At 41.1% G+C, this 19786-nt stretch overlaps 1 long non-coding RNA gene across 1 annotated transcript; it reads left to right on the plus strand.

Moving 5' to 3' along the window:
* Nucleotides 1–13728: 13728 nt before the first annotated feature.
* LOC109299659 lies at nt 13729–19005 on the plus strand. The gene is made up of 3 exons (XR_002097946.1): nt 13729–15009; nt 17235–17608; nt 17789–19005. It is a non-coding gene; the product is annotated as an uncharacterized LOC109299659 (long non-coding RNA).
* The last annotated feature ends 781 nt before the right edge of the window (nt 19006–19786 follow it).

Here is a 19786-nt window from a genome sequence, read left to right on the forward strand (position 1 = left end):
CAAATAATCACACTAGCCTGCTTTCCTCTGCTGCAAAGTATTGTGGGAGCTGGAATATTGTAAAGGCTTGCTCAAAAGGGAAATTTAAGCATCCGAATAGACGCATATACACGAGACATTTACTGCAGAGCTGGCTAATTAGCTATGCAGTAAATGTCTCTTGTCTATACATGCAGTGCTATTAGGCTGAAGTAAACTAATTAAACTCAGCAGCAGGATAGTACTTGTAAACGCTATCTGCTACTAAATACTTGTAAATGCTACTAAAATACTTGTAAGAACATGTACTACCTTGCTGCAGAGTTTTTTACAAGTGTAGACTCTGATGGGGCTGGCTGGGGCATGAGCGTGCATAAGTTCAGAGGCTGCCTGCCAGCTAGCCCCATACTGGAGCACCCTCTTGCCCCAGCCAGCCCCTGTGCAGCATGATGAGGTGGGTCAGAGCAGCCCCAGGCTGGCAGGTTGACTCCCTAGACCTCCTCCAACAGCGGCTGTTCAGACCCGGCTCAGCATGCAGAGCGCCTGGGCATGCACCCTTGTTGCAATAAGCACCGGAGTTTATTGTGTCAACTTAATTGTACATGTAGATGCTCCCAGTGGGAGATAACTTAAAATGGGTTTCCATTTAGAAGTGGCCTTGGACTCCTTTCTCTTTTAAATACTCCTTATTTAATAGTGTAGTTCTGTTAAGAGGCCTCAGTTGGGTTTCCATCATGGTAGGTACAGTATCAACATGTAATAACAAAGATTGCCTGTCCTAACAGCATTACAAACTTAGGTGCTACTGCCACAGTATGCTCCCTGAAAGTCAACCCCTGCACTCATGTGGATTCTCATTGACTTCACTGCCTGCATAGAACAGCTTGCAGGTTCTGGGCCTTGGCCTCTAATAAGAAACAGCAAGCTAAGAAAACAAACAATGTTAGAGAGAGGGAGAGAGAGAAAATAACAGTGAAAACCAGGTCTTTGCTGTATGAAACACTGTCTCAGCACCAAATATTTGGCCAGTGTTGAATGGGAGCACTGAAATTATATCGTAAACAGTCTAGCTTTTCTGTGGAAATTAATTCAGAGCTAATCTTAAGGGCCTGGGCTCATTGGACCAAATTCCATTCTAAGAAGGAGTTAGATTTAATGCAGGACTGAGCTTAAATAATAATAATAAAAAAAAAAGTTGGAGTGGGTTCATTTATATTTGCTAATAATAAAGATTCCACTAATGGTAAAGCTAGCACTGGATGCTATCCTGATCTACGAGGGCATGACCAAATCAAGGTCTGGCACAATTTTAATGCTGGCTCAGACTTGGAAACATTTCCAAAGACATCTTCAGACAAATAATTGCACTTTTCTTTATACTGAACATATAAAAACACTTCTTCCTTTCAGATAACTTAAAGAATCCCTTTTACAAATTCCTTTTTACAAAGTGCATCTCCTCAGAGTGACATGTTATTTGAAAAGGAAAATGAATGACTTTCAAACATAGTATTTACAATTTAGGTAAGGAGAGCTAGGTAGCCAGCAGAAGTCAGGGTAGAGTTGTACTCTGTTAGGTTAAATACAGACATTTAAAAAGCCGGAGGCTGAATCGATTCAATTTTTGCAAGTTAGTCTAAGATGCGTAGATTGAACTGAAAAGCAAGTGAACAGACATTCACTTGATTCTGGAAATACAGTCAGATGTCTGCAGTGGCCCAGGCCAGAAGCCAGGAGATGCTACAGCATGCCTTTCTGCTCAGCTGAAGCAGATGGTTTGGGCCAAGGCTAGCTCACCCACTGTGTGTGAGAGGGGAAGGGTTTGTGGGAGAGGTTCAAAGCATTCTGGGGTGCCTGGGGGACTGTGAGTTAATTGGAATCTGGAGGGGATCTGGGACAAAAGTTCAAAAAACTAATTTAACCTAAGTCAGTTAAGTCTGATACTGCATTCATCCAGGTTTATCTTAAACCAGTTTCAGTCATTTTAAAAGCTTATGTGCACTGAACTTCTGTTGTGTTACAGATTTGAACCATTTGCTTATACTGGTTTCTGTGTAATTTCTGTCCCTAGCCTTTTAGACTAAATCAAAGATGCATGAGCTTTTGTAAGGTACAGCTTACTTCATCAGATGCTTATGCATCTCTAACTTAGTTAGTCTGTAAGGTACAATTCGACCCTGTCTTTTGCCCAGTTTAGGTAAAATCACTGGAAATGGACAGCCGGGCTCTTTCACTTAGTTTTGTTTATATCTGTGATTATGAAACACCGCAGGTAGTGAGACCTGTTATAAGGTTGCCTGGGACTTTCCATTATAAAGATCCTATTTTCAGTTATTTATACACTTTTACTATCACTCTCAAAGTGACTTGCACAACATCTAATACTTGACTCGAGCTCCTGGAGACAACTGAATATATGGGAATCTCAGCTTGCTTGCTTTTTTATATAAAAAGAAAGTTTCTAGCTCTTGTGGTACAGAGAAAAAGCTTGAAAATGCAATGCAAGTACAATCAGAAAGCCAAATGACCTCAGAAGGGCAAGCAGTGGCCCCCATATTTATTGTTTTTTAAAATAATCCCATGATTTTAAAGCCAATATCATGGTTTTTTGTGAACTAACCCATAATTTGAACATTCTGGATTGGTGTTTCTACTTATAGATTTGGCAAACTTCATCACTCAGCTGATGATTTCATCTTGGGTTGAATGATTTTAGATATATTCACTTAAAAGCACAGGAAAAATGACATTGTTTTGCTCATATTCTTGAATAAAATCATCTAATAGGCTCTAGCACCTACAAGCTTTGTTGCAGAGTCAGAATTTTGTAAAAAAGGTTATCTAAGGGTCAAGGTTGTAACTTTTACTCAAACTCAGGCAAATTTGTAAGACTTTGGTAATGCAACTTGTTTATATTCAGGACAGACTTGTTATAGTTGTCAGCTAAAGTTCTTGAGCTTGCTATTTCCACTGTGCTTGTAGAAGCCCCTCATAGCATCTACATGCAGACTGGTTATGTAGGGGTATAACTACAGGATGATTAACTGTACTGCAGCTCAGGGCTACAAGGATAAAGCAGGAGTTACCAGCATGTGCTCTTTCTGTCTGCTGTGGAGCGCTCACTACATGAAAATCAGGAATCTCTGGACTGGGAAGTACCCAGAAGGGCCTGGTTTGTTGGTGTACTGCGACACCACACACAACTTAGGGCTGGACATAAAGGAAACATCAAACTGTTGAAACTGCAGGGGGAGTTGTAAAAAATGGTCATTGTATTTTCAGGCTGTCATTACTGACTAATCCATAACAGCTTTGAAGCATTGATCAGCCAGCAAATAACATATTATTTATAGTATTGTTCACAGATGGTGAGCCTGACCTCCCTGGCTCAAGAATATTTAAAGATAAGAGAGGGCACAGCTCACACTCTGGTGCATTGTGTCATTCTCAGGTAAAGACCTGGGGCAGAAATCTCTCTAGGTCAGGAGTGGGCAAAATATCGCCCATGGGCTAGATCCAGCCATCAAGTAATTTTGTCTGAACCGTGGCAGGTCCCTTGGTCCCACCCAGCCCAGGCACAGGGGGCATCCTGGGCTGTGGCACATGTGGCAAGTCCCACAGCCCCCGGGCATACAGTGGGGCTGGGGCAGCTGGATTTGCTTCTGGGCAGCCCTGGCAGTGGTGGCTTCTTTCAGCTGCTGCTGCTGCCGACCCCGGCCCCACTACCTGGGCACCCCGCCCTGTCGTCCCTGCACCCATCACTGGGGGCAGGGCCCATGCTGGCAGGGCAGATGGGATGGGGCTGCAGTTGGCTGAGGGGTGGTGTTTGGGAGCAGGAGGGGTGGCGGGGCCAGGATCATAGAGTAGGATCGTGGGCCGGTGGCAGCCCAGGGTCAGGATTGGTTTCCTGGACAGGCACAGGTTTCACAGGCAGGAGCATATGGCGAGTGGATCACGGCTCTTTCCTGGGCCCCTGCCCTTCATTGTCACCATCCCAAGATCCCTGCCCATCCATGGTTCCATCCTGTGTGCTTGACTATGTGCCCTGCCCATGTGGGTCCCATCCCAGCCAGTCTCCATATGGGCAGTGACAGTGTGGGGCTGGGGCAGGGGCAGAGCCACGATCCGCTCCCTGCATGTTCCTGCCTGCAGAATTGGTGCCTGTTGCAGAGGCATGTGAGCAGTGGATCACAGCTCTGCCCTGCCCCAGTCCCACGCTGTCATCACTCCGTGATCCCAGCCCTAGCCCCGCCCTCCTGTCATGCTCCTGGGCCACATAGCAAGTTTTGGTGAGCTGTTACAGGGGGAGTGGAGAACTGACCCAGCCTGCAACAGCCCACCGACACTCCCTATGCAGCCCTCAGGCCCAGATCACTGTCCACCCCTGCTCTAGGTTCTATGTAGGGCAGATGCACCTGGACCACATGTAGGAGCATAACAACATAGCCTGGAAGGAGTCCAGTCCTCTGCATTTGCAGGCAATCATTTACCTTACAAAGCTCCAAAATTACCATAGGTAACCATAGTGTGTGCAGGTCAGGAGTATTTAAGGGTTTTCAACAGATCTGCTCCCCAAAATGTTCTACACAAGAGGTCTGCATCGTTTTACCATGGACTCTTGGAGCATGTCCAGACAAGCATGCATGTATGTTTCCCTAGGGGCAAATAGCAGTGGCACACAGTTGTACTGCTGCTACTTGTCCCCAGAGAATGCCTGTGCATGTGTGCTCCAGAGCATGGCAAGTTGCCCTGGGTGGGGTAAGAGAGGCTGGGGCCAGTATCTGTGCTGGCCCCAACAGCCTTACCTGGAGTCCTGGGGGCCTCCGGGGACTGCAGCTGAGGCAATCTGGCAGCAAGAAGCGTAGCCTGGCGGACAGCCAGTGTGGCTCCGGCTGGCCAGGCTCCCATTTCCGGCAACACACACTGCTACCACATGAGCCACTCTGCTTTTTTTTAGGTGTGGGATTTTTTGACCCCAGGATTTTATGGTGCCAAAAAAATTCCCTGTGCTGCAAATTAACTGTGTGGGAAATGCCTGCACGTGCATTGTGTGCGACACTGCAGATGGGTCTGCGGTGCTGCATACAACACGTGTGTGCTTGTCTGGATGCACCCCCTAGGTGACTGTGGGCCCTTTCCATTCTCTTTGCACCCCTCTTTTTCACCCTGGAGGGACAGATTTTTCTTACGTGCTTAATAATTTTCACTGAGGACTCAGCAAAGGCAGAATTGTTGACTGGAGGCTGAATATTCACCAGACAGTCATGCATTTACTCAGTGGAAATGAGCCATCAAAGAGGCAAAAAAAAAAATTAGCATGTTGGCCTATCCATATTAAAAAAAATCATGTTACAAAAATGTGTCTTACCCATCCCACTGCTAAATTCTCTCCGCCCTATCAATCTATATGCAGAATGAACCGCAAGCTATCTGTACTGTGTTCCAAGTTTTTCTTCTATATACAAAGATGAGAATGGAATATGCACAATCTGCAAATCATTATCCACAAACAAGTATTAATGAATCACCATACATTATAAAGGAAAAGAATGCCTAACAAATTTTGCAGAATTTTATATATGATTCAACAATGCTTTGTGATACAATCTTGGCATCATGGTACGTTTAAGAAAAATGAAAGCCCTAAGCTTGCAAAGATTTATGCACATGTTTAATTTTAAGCACATGCATTGAACCATTGAGCTCAGGTGCTCAGGGTTAAGGATTTGTATAGGTTTTCATGGGCTGGAATGTTGAGTAATGCTACATTGAGTCCAGCATTGACTTGGGATCTGGTGGTAAGGCCCAGAGCCTCAAAGATGATTTGAAACATCTTCTTCCAATGAAAATACATTTGACGATCTAGGTGTAAATGTTCCAGCCTTGAAATATTATATAACATCATATTAGTTGCTGCGCCCACTGAGGCTTTTGTTGAATTGCCATCTGTATCAGATTTGTGTTGCTTATTGGAAGAGTTCTTGTTCCTCTCCAGTAATTTCTCAGCATGCTAGATAGCATTAGAAGCTATAAAAAACCAAATAGTGTAAACCATAACATTTTAGCTGTTTCCAATTTTTTAGTGAAACTTTTCCTTGTAAAAATAAAAAACAGTTCACTTAAAAATGCTTATGTAGGCAAAACATGTTTGCTGTCTTTTACCCTGATGCTTTATGTAGTACTTATGGCTTGTATATTATGCATGTGTAAATTAAAAAAACCAACAAACAAATTGAAGGCTTAGACTGACAGGTGTGGATGATGGAGTTTGGGTGAATGAGGATTTTGTACAGAAAACCTACATAAGCAGAGGTTGCACCATCCATCAGTCAACATTTAAAGAAAAAGACGGATCACGTGGCTGACAGCTGACTTTGACCCAGATGCTTATGGAATAAAGCAGCATTTTATTTGCTTTTCTTTTTTCTTTTTCTTTTTCTTTTTTTTTTGCTTTCCTTCTGTCTCAAATCAGCAGTAAGATGGTTTAACAGAAAAGAGATGCCAAATGAAACTTCTCATTTATAAACAATTTTTAAATAAATACAATTTTTAAAAGGGCAAAGAAGAAACCCAAGGACACTATGTTGTGTTAAATACAAAAGCTTATAAAATGAGCTTTAAGATTTAAGTTTATGTACATCTCCCCTCCAATAATTGTAAAATACACAAAAAAATACAAAATGCTCTCACAATTTTAGTTTCCCTAATATTTTATATGCCTGTTCCCTTATAAAGATGCTTGATGTCAGAAATCACATATAATGTATATGATACAGGAGCTTCTGTGATAAATATGCATTTTTATTAAATGACAGAATAAATAGAAGACTGCATGATGAGTAAGTGAAAACTAAGTACTGCATTGTGTAGTGAAGAAAAGTAAGATGGACCATCTATTTCTATCAGAGACAGTTATCTTCCCTGATAAAAAGCTGAAATATTTTTGTATTGGCTACACAGAAGGTATCTAACTTGTTGGAGTTGGATTGGTCTTGTTTTGGCTGACTTCCTTTTTCCTAGAGTTGTTTGTATTCAGGGAAAACAGTACTTTCAGTTCAGCTTTTTAAAGAAAACTGCTTCTAAATATATGCCTTAAAATTTTCAGAAGAGCTCAACTATTGTGTGCTGCACCATATAGAAAATGCAGCTATTCCATTCTGGTGCCTACTTGGGAAATGACCTCTTTTGAAATTCTGTCTGCTGCATGCATTGGAGAGATGGCCACTTACAAGCTGTGGAATAAAGCTAAACAATGGGGAAAAAAAACCAGTCCCACACTTTTCTAAAGAGAACATAAATGTTTTTCCACTGATTTAGGCTGCACTAACTTCCTCCAGACTTTGTTGTTTAAAATTAACGGTGAAAGGGCTTGGGACAGGAGCCAGAACAACAGTTCCAGAGACTAGTCTCTTTAGATCTGTTCCAGAAATTGCTGAAGTTGAAATCCTCAGCTAGAAGAACAAATCTAGGTATGAGAGAAAAATCTTTTTTTTGTGTGTTTGTTTAGTCTGTGGTGTCTCTGTTGGGACTGCCAATCAGTGATATAGATGGAGATCTACAAAGGTTCATACAGCCATCTGGGGAGGTCAGGGGGAAGATAGATTGAGTTAAAAATGACCACCCCATCTAAGATAGGTCAAGATGGGGGAGTAGTGGGGGGGGAGGCCTTTGGGGGCAAGCAGGCTTAAGGGGGGATTTGAGGGACAAATGGAGTCCATGTGAGAGATTAGGAGGATTGGGGTGTAAGCAGGGTCCACATAGGGCTTGGAGGGTAGGCAGGTCCTATGGGGGAGGGGGGCAGGAAAGAAGGTGGCCCACAGGGGGAATGGAAGGATCTCTCTGCCATCCCCCTGGGGAACAGAGGCTATTTTTAGTGCCCTGACTCCCCTCAGAAGAACAACTCCCCCACCAAACCAACCCTCCCATCCCACCCACCACTTCTCCCACTCTGACTTACTTCCTTGGCCCTTGGAACCAGTGAAAACTAGTAAAACTGGCACCAGGAGTTGCTTGTGGGTTGGGCTGGGGGGTTGTTGGGCTCTGGGGTGGAGGGTGGCTGGTTTATGGGGGGTGTTGTCCATCTTGGGGGGGAAAAAGGGGGGGACTAAAAATAGTCTGGTGCCAGGGGGCAGGGAGGAAAAGCACAGCCTTGGGGCTGGAGCCAGCAGCTGGGCTTTCCCAGCTCTGCAGCTATGCTGTGAACTGTACAGAAGTTCAATTAAATTGGTCTCACCAGACCCCATCTAAGTAAGACTATTTCCAAGGTACAGTTAATTTAGATTGGGTTGCCCATGTTTAGACTGATCTAACCTGCCTGAACTTCTGTACAGTTTGCATTTAGATTCACCTAACTAGGGATCTAAGTGTAAGGTCCAAACCTGGGTGAACTAACTTAAGTTAGGTGGCCATTTTTAACCTGATCTAACCTCCCCCTAATCTCCCTGAACATCTGTATATACCCCCAGAGTCTGCTGATAGACTGAGAGCATTAAATCATTTGTTTATCACTTTTTCTCACTTCTAATCTAGGCTAGTTACAGCTAGTTATCTAGATGTGAAAGGTTCTATATCTCACGTTGTTAAAGCCATCCAGTCCTCTTCCAGGCAAGCAGAATACCTTTAAAAATTTAGGTTGACATCTTGACCTCAATGAAGTCAGCCTGAGTTTTATCATTGACTTGAATGGAACAGAATTTTACCTTAGGTCAACTGGGGGTATGCGTACCCCCAGGGGTACTTTGAAAGTTCCCATGGGGTATGCACGGGTGGGCACAGATGGAGTGCCACCATCCCACACCACTGCCTCACAGGAACAGGGCTGGAGTGAGGCAAGGGCAGCGGTGCCCCTCTGTGGGCCAAACGGGGGAGAAGCTTGCACATGGTGGCCACCACTGCCACCTACCACCCTGTGCTGCTGCTCCATGTGCGGCTGCCACCCTCCCCCTCCCATGCGACCAGCTGCTGCTACCCTCTCCCCCCCCCAGCTCCTTAACCAGCCGCTGGGGGTACACTGCTCAAAAAAGTTTGAAAATCCCTGCCCTAGGCTATAAGTCTAACCTTGAGACTGAAACCTTTGAATAAACTTTCAATATGTCTACAGCTATAAGCTAAAATATCTAATCACATGTAAAAGGACAAAAAAAAAAGTGCTCTTCAGGATACTTGCTAGTTGTACACTGTGTTGAGGCTTGTTACATTAATTCAACTACTATCCATAGGTTATGTAAAGTAATCTTTTTGTATCTCACTGAATCTGCATCTTGATGGTGATTCATGCTCTTTGCGTGATGAAGCCGACTTCCATTCCCCCTAACACAGGTGCGTGTGATGAATTCTGGTTTGAGGTATATTATTATTTACTGTTGATGTTATTTCATAAATTCAGTTTTGCAATCCTAATTCAGAATCTCATGGTTTCTCTGAGAAAATTCTTTTATTAAGTCAAACATTCCTCAAGGAAACTGAGGCAAACTAAGGACATCAATAATAGACTTGTTGTATTCTACTCCATAAATGGGTGAAGTATTGTTTTATTCAACATTAAAAATGATGTCTTCTGATCATGTCAATGAATGAATGAATTTTTTTTTTCTAGCTTTCATCTGGTCATAGATCACCTTTAGGTTTTTAGGAGATTTGTTAACAAGCTTATGGAAGCACTTAATATACAAAAAGGAAAAAGAAAAAGCCCCTCTAAAGTTCCAAGACAAAAGGGTATTAATATTCAGCCTGAATACTAGTATTTCCAGTTCTTGTCATTAAAGTCAGTGCTTGCGCATACTTGCAAGGTAGTAGTAAGACACCATGCATTATTTCCCATTCTAAATAACAGGAAGTCCCTAGGATTTCTGAGATCACTGTGTGATTGCAGTTGCCCTTTTTAGCTTTAACCATTATACGAGGGAAATAAGTACACATAACTAGTACATATTGGCTGTCAGGTGGCTGTAAAATTTAATGAAAAGGATTGACTGTCAGACTTATATGAAGCTTAGGGTACATATGAATTGATTTTGGTGCCACAAACTCTTGGAAGCCAGTGTGGTCTCTGGCCCTCTCAATTTATAGGCAGTCTAGTCAGATTAGAGATGAAGCAAATGCTCTTTTTGAGGAGTGGAATAGTCATGCAGCATCTTCATTTGTGTACCTTACCCTGTTTTATTACAAGCTGCGCACCTTGTAATAAAACACCTACATATTTTTCATAGAATCACAGAGCAGGAAGGGATCATGTGGTCCAGGCCTCTGCAAGGCTGCAGTATTCATTATTCCTAAATCATCCCAGACAGATGCCTAGCCAGCCTCCTCTTGAAATCTCCAGTGAAAGCAATTTCACAACTTCCCTTATCAGTTTATTCCGTTGCCCCACTGCTCTCACATTTAGGACATTTCTTCTGAGGTTTGATCGAAATCTGGTTTGCTATTGTTTATATCCATCCGGCATTGGATTCTTTCATAGTTCTGAGCGGCAGAGATATGCTCATATAATCATCTGAGCATAAAAGTACAATGTTAGAGGTTTTTGATAACCTTATTTTTAAATGACTGATATGTCAAGCCTATGTGCACTGACTAGGGAGCTTTGTGTCTGTAACAATCCAATTCCTGCACTCTTGTTCTCTTACCATGGGATGCTTGTGGAGAAAGTTCTCTGCCCATACAGACATTCTGCTCTTCTAATTTGTGCTCTGCTTCTACACCACCACTACTTTCATTGCCCCAGAGGTCCCTGGATCTAAAAGATAAGCCACATGACAAAGGATGAACAAGAAGTAATGGAGCAGCAAAAAATATGCTGAGTCCATGGACGTGATTAAACCCATCTGCTTTCTCCTACCCTGGTCTCTTCTTTCCTTTCTTCATATTTTAGTAGCTCCAGCTCATTTCCTTAGTTCCATTCTGCTTCTTACACAAGGGCATGGCATCTGTAGTAAGTGTTGGTATTGTCCAACCCTTTATGGCATAATGCTGCATTTGACGTACTCCATTGTGTTGCTTCCCCCCGTCCCTTTCTTTACAAAGTTAATCCAGTAAGTGAAATGCTACAGCCTTGAAGATGCATTCCACTCCATGCTGGTTCTGCCATGCTGGCAGCAGGATGTTTATTATGTAGTGTGGTCTGCTGCTAAACTGTTCCCAGTGAGTGCTGCAATTTTCCTTGTTACACTTGGTTTGGAGGAGCAGTAAAGGGTATAGCTAGCAAACTAGGAAATTGCCTGGTGACAGATGTGTAATCCACTGACCACTGGTGCACATAATTTGTGATAAGGAGTGAGAAGCAAAGAAGCCACAGAAAATGGGAAAGATCTGACTAAACCTCTCACAGGCCTGTGCCTCTTCGCTCACTGAAATAAAAAACATAGAATTATATGTGAATAATAACAATGCTTTGTTTCCTTTTCTAATAAATACTGGCTTTCCAGATGATGCAAGACTGTATTGTCTTTTCTTCTCTGAATTATCATCTCATATTATTCATAACTTATTTTAGGTCCCCCATCCTACAAAGGGATCCACCAGCATGGGCCTTTTTTCCCATATGTGCTGATATCAAAGTCAACTGTGCATGTGAAAGTCTGTGTGGCTGAATCCATTTGTAGACTAAAGGCATTAAAGATGTGAGCTTTCTAAAGTGTTGTGTGCACTTATGTTGCTTTATAAGCAACAAAAATAATACAATAGCCTTTTCTACCTTGCTTGAAATCACATACTGTTCTTCTGTATCTAGCATCATAAAGTGTCTTTTTTTTTCTTAAAAGACATGGCATTTCCCCCCCTAAAGGATGGGCAACAAAGGCAGACAATAATGGGGTCAGCAGCAATCATGCATTTTCTGGACAACTGGTGGGAAACTTCATGGAAAGATCAATGCAAAAATCACTTGTTCCAGACTTGGGGAGATGACTGATTCGCTGTACATTTTCACCAACCTTATATGGTTGCTTGTTAGAATGGACACTTGCATTTCTATCAAAGTTACTCTTGTGCTGGGTAACTTTAGTTTCAAGGGAACGTCATAGGTAGAGGATGACAACTGGATGATGATATTCCAAATTCCTTTTCTTTTCTACTGTTATCTTTGACAAGGGGGAATCCAGATTCTTTGTTTCCAGACTCTTTTACCACCAGGTGCTTTATTTCCCACAACCACATCAGCGCCAAGAAAGTTAGGGATTCTGCCTGGCTCCTGTATCTGGCAGTATGCAGCAGATGGTACAAATGGGAAGCATGTCTTTTTTGTATCTCCTGGAATACATTTTCTGTAATATTATAAACAAACAATCCCATCCTGCCAGCCTCCTCCCTTGTGCTTACAAATAATATTATAATAGAGAATGGTGTATCCTAATTTTTGTTGCGGTCCTTGTGTTTTTCCAGTGTACTCGATCACAAATTTCCATTCAGCGAAGTAAATACTTCTCAGAGCTCACTGTTTATCAGTGGAAATTGTTATGAATAAAAACCACCTTATAGTAATGTTAATTGGACCAAGGCTAGACTGGCAAGACTTGCTGAAGTACTGAAGGGGCTTGGGTTAGGGTTTCACCAGTATGTTGTCACTTAAAATTTCTACCAAGAGACTCCAGATTTCCCACAGAAGGAGAATGATTCAATTGAAATAACTGTGCACAATTCCAAAATTCACTGCAACTAAAAATACAGAGAACTGGTTATCCAGCTGGAGGTCATAAAGCTCAAGTTAATTACTAACAGTACCATGGCAAGGATGTTTGGCACCTGGGGCAAAGCCCACAGCGGCAGCCCACCTTCACCCTGTGCACAGATCCAGGGGGCACACATCCCTCCCATGCTTGCCCGGGAGCGCACACAGCAGCGGGAGCCGCCCTCTCCCTGTCCCTGCCCCCTCCCCAAATGAGCCACTTGCGGCTCTGTCCTGGGCCCTGCCCCAGCTGGGCAGCACCTATTGGTGCCACTTCGCTTCAGTGCCCAGGGTGGTCGCTCTGCTCGCCCCCACCCCCTTGTTACAGTACTGATTACTAACCTGTTTATCCTCCTCAAGGGATAAATACATAAAGTTAGAATGTGCCTAAAATTCAAGACACCTTACTGAAAGACTATCATAGGACTAAGGACTATTTTCAGAAGTGCATAAGTGAATCAAGAATGTAGAGAATTAGGAGTGTAAGGGCCTTATCAAAATCATTCTTGTGGGTTCCTCCCTTCAGGCAGCAAAACACCTACACATTATTATAGGTGACTTTGATTCTTCTTTCTTATTTAGTACGTGATTTACTGCATTTTTAAAAAGTTATTTATTAGCTATTGAAATTCCATATATTTATACAATGTGATCCACTTTCCACTGAGAGAACCTATTACCTATTATTGTTATAAAAACCCTATATGTATCAGATCCAGTTTTTGATTTCCAAATCCAGGTAATTCTCTAATCAAAGTGGATTTTTACTGGGATATTGAAAGTACCTTTTTCCTCCCCTAAGGACAATTTCTCTGCCAAATTTCAGGTTTCTACCCTTGGTTCTGTGTTAGATTTGTTTAAAAAAAGGTCACAAGCATTACTTTTATAATAGAACAGTGTAATTTGTTTTCATTCTCCTCATATTAAGAAGTGTCTGGATCACATTTTCCTCAATCTTTCCAGGAACATTTATCCTTTTCCCATGGCTGACCCTGGAAAGTGAGTTATGAGCTACATCAAAGTACCTGGATGTGGGGGGGTGGGACGACAATTTATACTGTAAACACCTAATCTATGGCACTGACTAAAGAAAGCACTTATGCACATACTGAAATCTGGTGGCACTTAAACATGGTTATAAGTCCAGTAGACTTCACTAGAGTTAAATCACCTACTTAAGTACTGACCTGAAGGAGGGTCCACAGTTATTACCAGCAATCCATTTATAACATGTTATCCTAAAGAGCATCCTAATGTATTCCTCAATGAAAATACAATGGAGTGGTTTATTCATATTACTGAATAAGAATGTGACTGATTGACTGTTCTGTATTGTCTATGTCAGAGAGTAATAAAGTTCTACCATTAACTTATTAATTCTTATTTAGAAATTTTTCATATAACCGACATGTTATTTTGATGTAAGTAAGCACTCTATCTTTTTGAACATTTTTTTTTGGTCTGGAGGGGACAACTCACATAGCACTGCCAATTGGCCAGGATTATGAGACATATAACTCATGTAAAAAATCTTTTTGTAGTATATAGATGATTAATAATAGATTCAAATATCAAAAGAATAAGATGTATTTCATCACTTAATTTGGGGGAAACACGCAGAATATTGTCCCTGTAACAGCAGTAGCATAGAGCTGCACTCTAGAGGGGGAGTAAAGACAAAGTAGCTATGATGGTGTTGTTGAGCTTTAATTCTTTTTATGACAATTCATAAGGAATTTCCCTAACCCAACTCCTGGTTAATCACAGCCTCTTCCTGACAGTTTCCTTGTACTGACTCATGTGGATTTAATAGTGTTTGTGGGGGGCACCCAGCTGATAGAGCTCACTCTTGTAAGCTGCTTACATGAGTGTATATTTTTCGTTTTGAATGTCATGTCTTCAGCAAGCTGTTTGCATTTATGTGATTTTTCTCTCCTTAATTCCTGTCTGTCTAATGCATTTATTATTGGAGGTTGAACACGTGGATTCAAAGTGACAGCTCAACCGCCTTCTTTCTTGCTGCTTCTTGGTAAAGCTGAACTGTGGACATTATCTTTCTATCCACTCTCTCTGGTTCGTCCCTGTCCCTTTAGGTTGTCTCTAAATCCTGCCACATCTTCTTCTAGAATATCTGCAAATTCTTTTACTTTCTGGCTATGAAAACTGTTGGTATTTCCCACTTGGCCAATGCAACAGCTTTCTGAGTGTACATCCTGGCAACTCTTCACCTCGTGTTTTGTCTGTTGTTCAAGACAGGTAGGAAGGAAGACAGAACACAAGAGATGGACTGAAACTTTGACTCATCTGGGAACTATTCTGCAATAACTCACAGTACAGGGCATCATTCTTTCCCTCAACTATTCCACCTGGTGAGTGCTTCAGCCCTTCACTCCTCCTTTTCCTCTACTGCAATCCCCTCTCCCAAGCACACTAATCAACTGCTCACAGCTAGGTAGATGACACGAAGGGCTTTCAAAAATGTTTTACTTGGATATTTGTCCTGTTTCTTTTAATTATATTTAGTATTTAAATGCAATTCTGACTGACTTCAAACCATCTATCTACACAGGTAGGTGAAATCTCATCCACTGCCTCTGTTCTGCACCCTGAAGAAAATGCTCTGCATTGTTGGTCTTCTGCTCTGCACAGACCAAAGCCAGGAAATTAGGGCCCGTAGCCACCTTACAATTGCATTTAACATAGCCCAAGGGCATGTTTTATTGTGAAACTCCTGTGGGTGTCATGGAGAGAGAGTACATGTGCCCAGCGAGTCTGTCTAGCCCCATTTCCTCCTACTGTATTCCCCCTCCTAGTCTTTCCATTTGTTTATTATACCATTTGTTGCAGATTTTCTTAACTCAGTTCTTTGCTTTGACAGTTATGTCAAGTTACTCTGTTCCAGTTAACTTTGCGGGTGTGAGCAGCCACACTGACTCATAACCCTTGGGTTATATAGAGTGATTGGATTAGCAGTGGGAATGGGTTTGTGGTTTGTTGTTAACTGAAGCTCCTCACCGTGTTGATTGCTTGAGCCTCAGCAGCAGTGGACCTTCAACCCACTTACCCCAACAGGCAGCTTGTTCCAATTTGAAGAACCACTTAACTTAAAATTAAGGCAAAGTTATACTTAGACTATACTAAAGGCACTTAAATCGCAAGCATCCACAAGGTAAGGCTGGTTAATTCGTGCTAAGTGCCCTCCAAGCATCCTGAAGCTACTTCAGGTAAGGGTTAACTCTGAGCTACGCTACCTGCTGATGTTAGGGTAACTTCAGTCTGCTTTATGGAGATAAAACAAGCAATTTGCAATCCTCCAGCATCCCAGGATGCACAATCCCAGGCCCTCTCCTCCACCCAAGACAGGGGTAGAGGTCAGGTGTCCTGGTTCCTAGCCATATCCCTGCTTGCCAGCCCTCTAGTGGCAGGTCATAGCTGTGCAGGCATGAAATGGGATTAACCCATTACATGCAATTATTCATATCATCTTGTAATTTTAACATTGCTTAACATTGCACAGATTTAGTATGGTTATAAGTGTAACTTCACTTTTAGGGGCCAGACTTAGGTTATACCTTGAACTAACAATGCAGCAAAGACAAACCCTAGATTGTAATATCTTTAGCACTGGGATTGTCTCCAAAGAATACTGGAACAGCGCTTAGCCCAGTGGAGTTTAAATCCTTGTTGCCTTGACAAGCTGCTATAAGCAATAAGTGGACTTGCCAAAACACACAGCAAGCACCTGCAGATATTAGGCAGATTAGGCTGTAGTCCTGATGTTGCAGTAGTGTGTATAAAGAGACTGGGTTGTTGGTTGTAGGATGTTGGTCTGAGGACAGAGGCAGACAAGGTTCTTTGGGTAAATGTGATATCTTTTATTAGACCAGCTAAATAGTTGGAAAAATTGTTCTTTGCAAGCTGTTGGGCACAAGCACCTGACGAAGGGTGTTTGTGCCCAGAAGTTTTCAAAGAACATTTTTTCCAACTATTTAGTTGGTCTAATAAAAGATATCACATTTACCCAAAGAACCTTGTCTGTAAAGAGCCTGTACATTCTTGGGCTGAAGGAAGGATTATTTCTCACGTCTCACCCCTATGCAACTCTCTAATTCTGTGCAAAGATACTTACCCTTGGCCCTGTATTTTCCGTGCTTTCATCACCAGTTACTAAAAGCATTGCAACATACTCTTTACATTAAAATTTGTGTGTGGCTTGCCTCACCTCCTCAGCCAGGAATTTCATAAATAAATCACTGTCTTTCAAACCTGTTTGCAGGCTGCATCTGTCTAAAGTGTGTGCGCTTCAATAAGTGTGGCTGACAGAGAAATTAAAAAGAAAAATCATTTCCGAAACAGGAACTATAAGAGACATGTTGAGCTAAACACACACTGTGCATTATTACAAGAAAAACATGCTTTGAGAAAGTGTGTTCTGAAAGCGGAGGTGACGTTTTGTTTTTCTAGAGTCACCAGGCTAGAACTTTACCTAGTGTAAAATGACAAAGATTCGCAAAAATCAAACTGAATCAGGCCAGCTGAGGATCTATCTCATTGAATTTTAACCATCAATTTATTGAAGCATTTTTTTTTATAGGAAGCAACAGCTGTTTTATCGTGATGCATCTTGGTACAGCAAGTCATTCAGCATATCTGAGGAATGACAAGAGGTTGGGGATCATCATGGAAGCAATTACCAGGGTACCCAACCCGTAGAAGAGAACGGGGACAAAAAGCACCTGCACAACTTCTGTGTGGTTCTGCACAGATATTTTTGAATCCAAGTCTTCAATTTTCTTTCTTAGCTGAAAAATTTTATTTTCCATTTTTTTAATCCAAGGGGAAAAAGTAAGAAATGTTCATACATAATCTCTATAAAATCATTTTTCCCCATGTGTGGCAATATCTTCCATGGATGAGACTACTTTTCCAACAAACTCTAGTAATACAACATCCTGGCAAAGTTCAGAGGTTAGTCAGATCATTTGAAAAAGAACTTTTCAGGAATGCTAGCTAGAATGTTTTAAATTAATATGAAGAATAGATCAAGGAACTGATATGAAAAAAAGTGTAACTAAGGTGCCTAATTGCCACCTGTACCTTTGAAAAATATCTTTCTTAAATCTTTATATTGTATTAACTTTTCTCCAGATGCTGCCTCATCTAACCTCATTGGCTAAAGAAGGTCCTAAATTACTGCGGACATGGTGTGGTTCTCTTATGCAGGGGTCCTGTTGTCTTCTCAGGGCATTTGGGCAATGAATAAATGTACTTGTAGATACTTTGACTCTAGACCACCCAAAATACCTCGTGTGGTTAACTGCAGGGGACAGAAGCAACAAGCCATGAATGCAAACTATGAAATATAGCTACATTTATCATTGGACAGCAGCCCTGAAGCACTGGTGGCTATAGGAGGCCTGAGGGATCTCAGTAACCATAGTTTGCTTAACAGGACTGGTGATCAAAGAACTTGCCCTCATTCATGCTGTGAACTACATCTCCTTCCCTTCCCATTCAGCCAGGCTCCATGTCTAAGAAGGGATAAAGGGAGAACCTGTGTAAGCAGATGGTCAATAAAATCCCAGACAGGCCCATTTTGAAGACTACTTATGCTTTAGTAACTGGGCTCGATATAGGAGGTCTTCAGTAAACCTTTGTATTATAGGCAGAATGGTCATTCTTACATCTTACTTAATGTCTTCCTTTGTCAGGACTCCTGTTCATGCAGTTTAATTTTTCTCAAATGTAAAGCACTTGTCCCAAAATGAAAGATTCTGTATTTTGCTGAATAAGAAATAGCCTTTGAAGCCATTTCATTTTTCATTATAGTGTTACAGATTACCTGATAGTCATGCTGGGCTTGATTCTCACTTTCACTAAAGCTACTTTACATCAGTCTCACAAAGGGGCTTTGAAACATGCATTAATTACATTCACATTCACTTGAAGGCCAGCATTCGTGCCAGAGAGGTATAAAACCAGCCTGGTATACTTGAGAATCAGGTTCATTGATTCCAAAAGTTGGTTTTACTTAAGTCTTACAGGATAAGGACCTCTTTTTACTGATTTTTTCATATGTACAGTTTTATGATTACATTGTGGTCATAAATAGCTTAACTATTAAAATAATGCCTAGTATGCTTCATCTTCTCTTTGTTTTCTTGCTACATGCCACATGCTTCTGAGTATATATAGTTTTAGTTAGACTTAATATCACTGTCCACACAGCATATTATTTTCTGTTGTGTAATAAGGAGAGTTCTTCATTAGTTGCAGCTGTCTCAGTGATAGCAAAAAAACCTTATACAGTAAGGAGGGCATTTTCAAATTTGGAACAAGGCTTTATACCATTAAAATGTATATGTATACTTTAATATGTATACTTTAATCAATATATATTTATAGTTTTATATATGTACAAGTATACATATGTATTGATTAAAGTATACATATATTGATAAGTATATATATATGTTATATATGTATATTTATTAATTAAAGTGTGTGTGTGTATATGCTTTAATATGTATATGTATACTTTAATCAATAAATATACAGTTACCACTGAAATCTATTCTGAACTTTTTTTTACTTGATTTTAAATCAACCTTTTTTTTCTTGACCTAATCAGAAAAAAGGAACAGTAATCATATGCTGTAAAGTGGTGTGTTCTTTTGCATAAAAGATTTTCCACATTACAGCAGGGGGCCTTCTCTTGATATGTCAGTAAGAAGAAGAAAATTCATTTCTTACATCAGCCTGTCATTTGCCCTTTTATGATTGAACTAGATACCATTAGACAACCACAAATAATGACAAAAGCTTTTGCTACTGAATAAATCCGATGTTTGTACTGTTTTTCTGAAATTTGGGATTATTGGGGTTCAGGCTGTAGCCAACAATCTAGAAAAATACATAAAGAATAACCAATGTGCAATCATACATGGCAGCATAATGAAAGGGTGTAATGATTAGCGTCTTTGATTAATTGTTTTCAATATTGCTTCTGTTTCATTCTAATATGTTCCAGGTGTTAAGGAAAGCATTTTTTATTTGATTTTTTAAAAACCAAATATTTTTAAAAGCAGAATAATGAGTCAAGTTCCTTTTTCAATCTACTCAAATCCTTTAGAGCTGAAAACAGTT

This window comes from Gavialis gangeticus, unplaced genomic scaffold (assembly GCF_001723915.1).
Source record: "Gavialis gangeticus isolate Ggan-Ray unplaced genomic scaffold, GavGan_comp1, whole genome shotgun sequence".
Classification (NCBI taxonomy): Eukaryota; Metazoa; Chordata; order Crocodylia; family Gavialidae; genus Gavialis; species Gavialis gangeticus.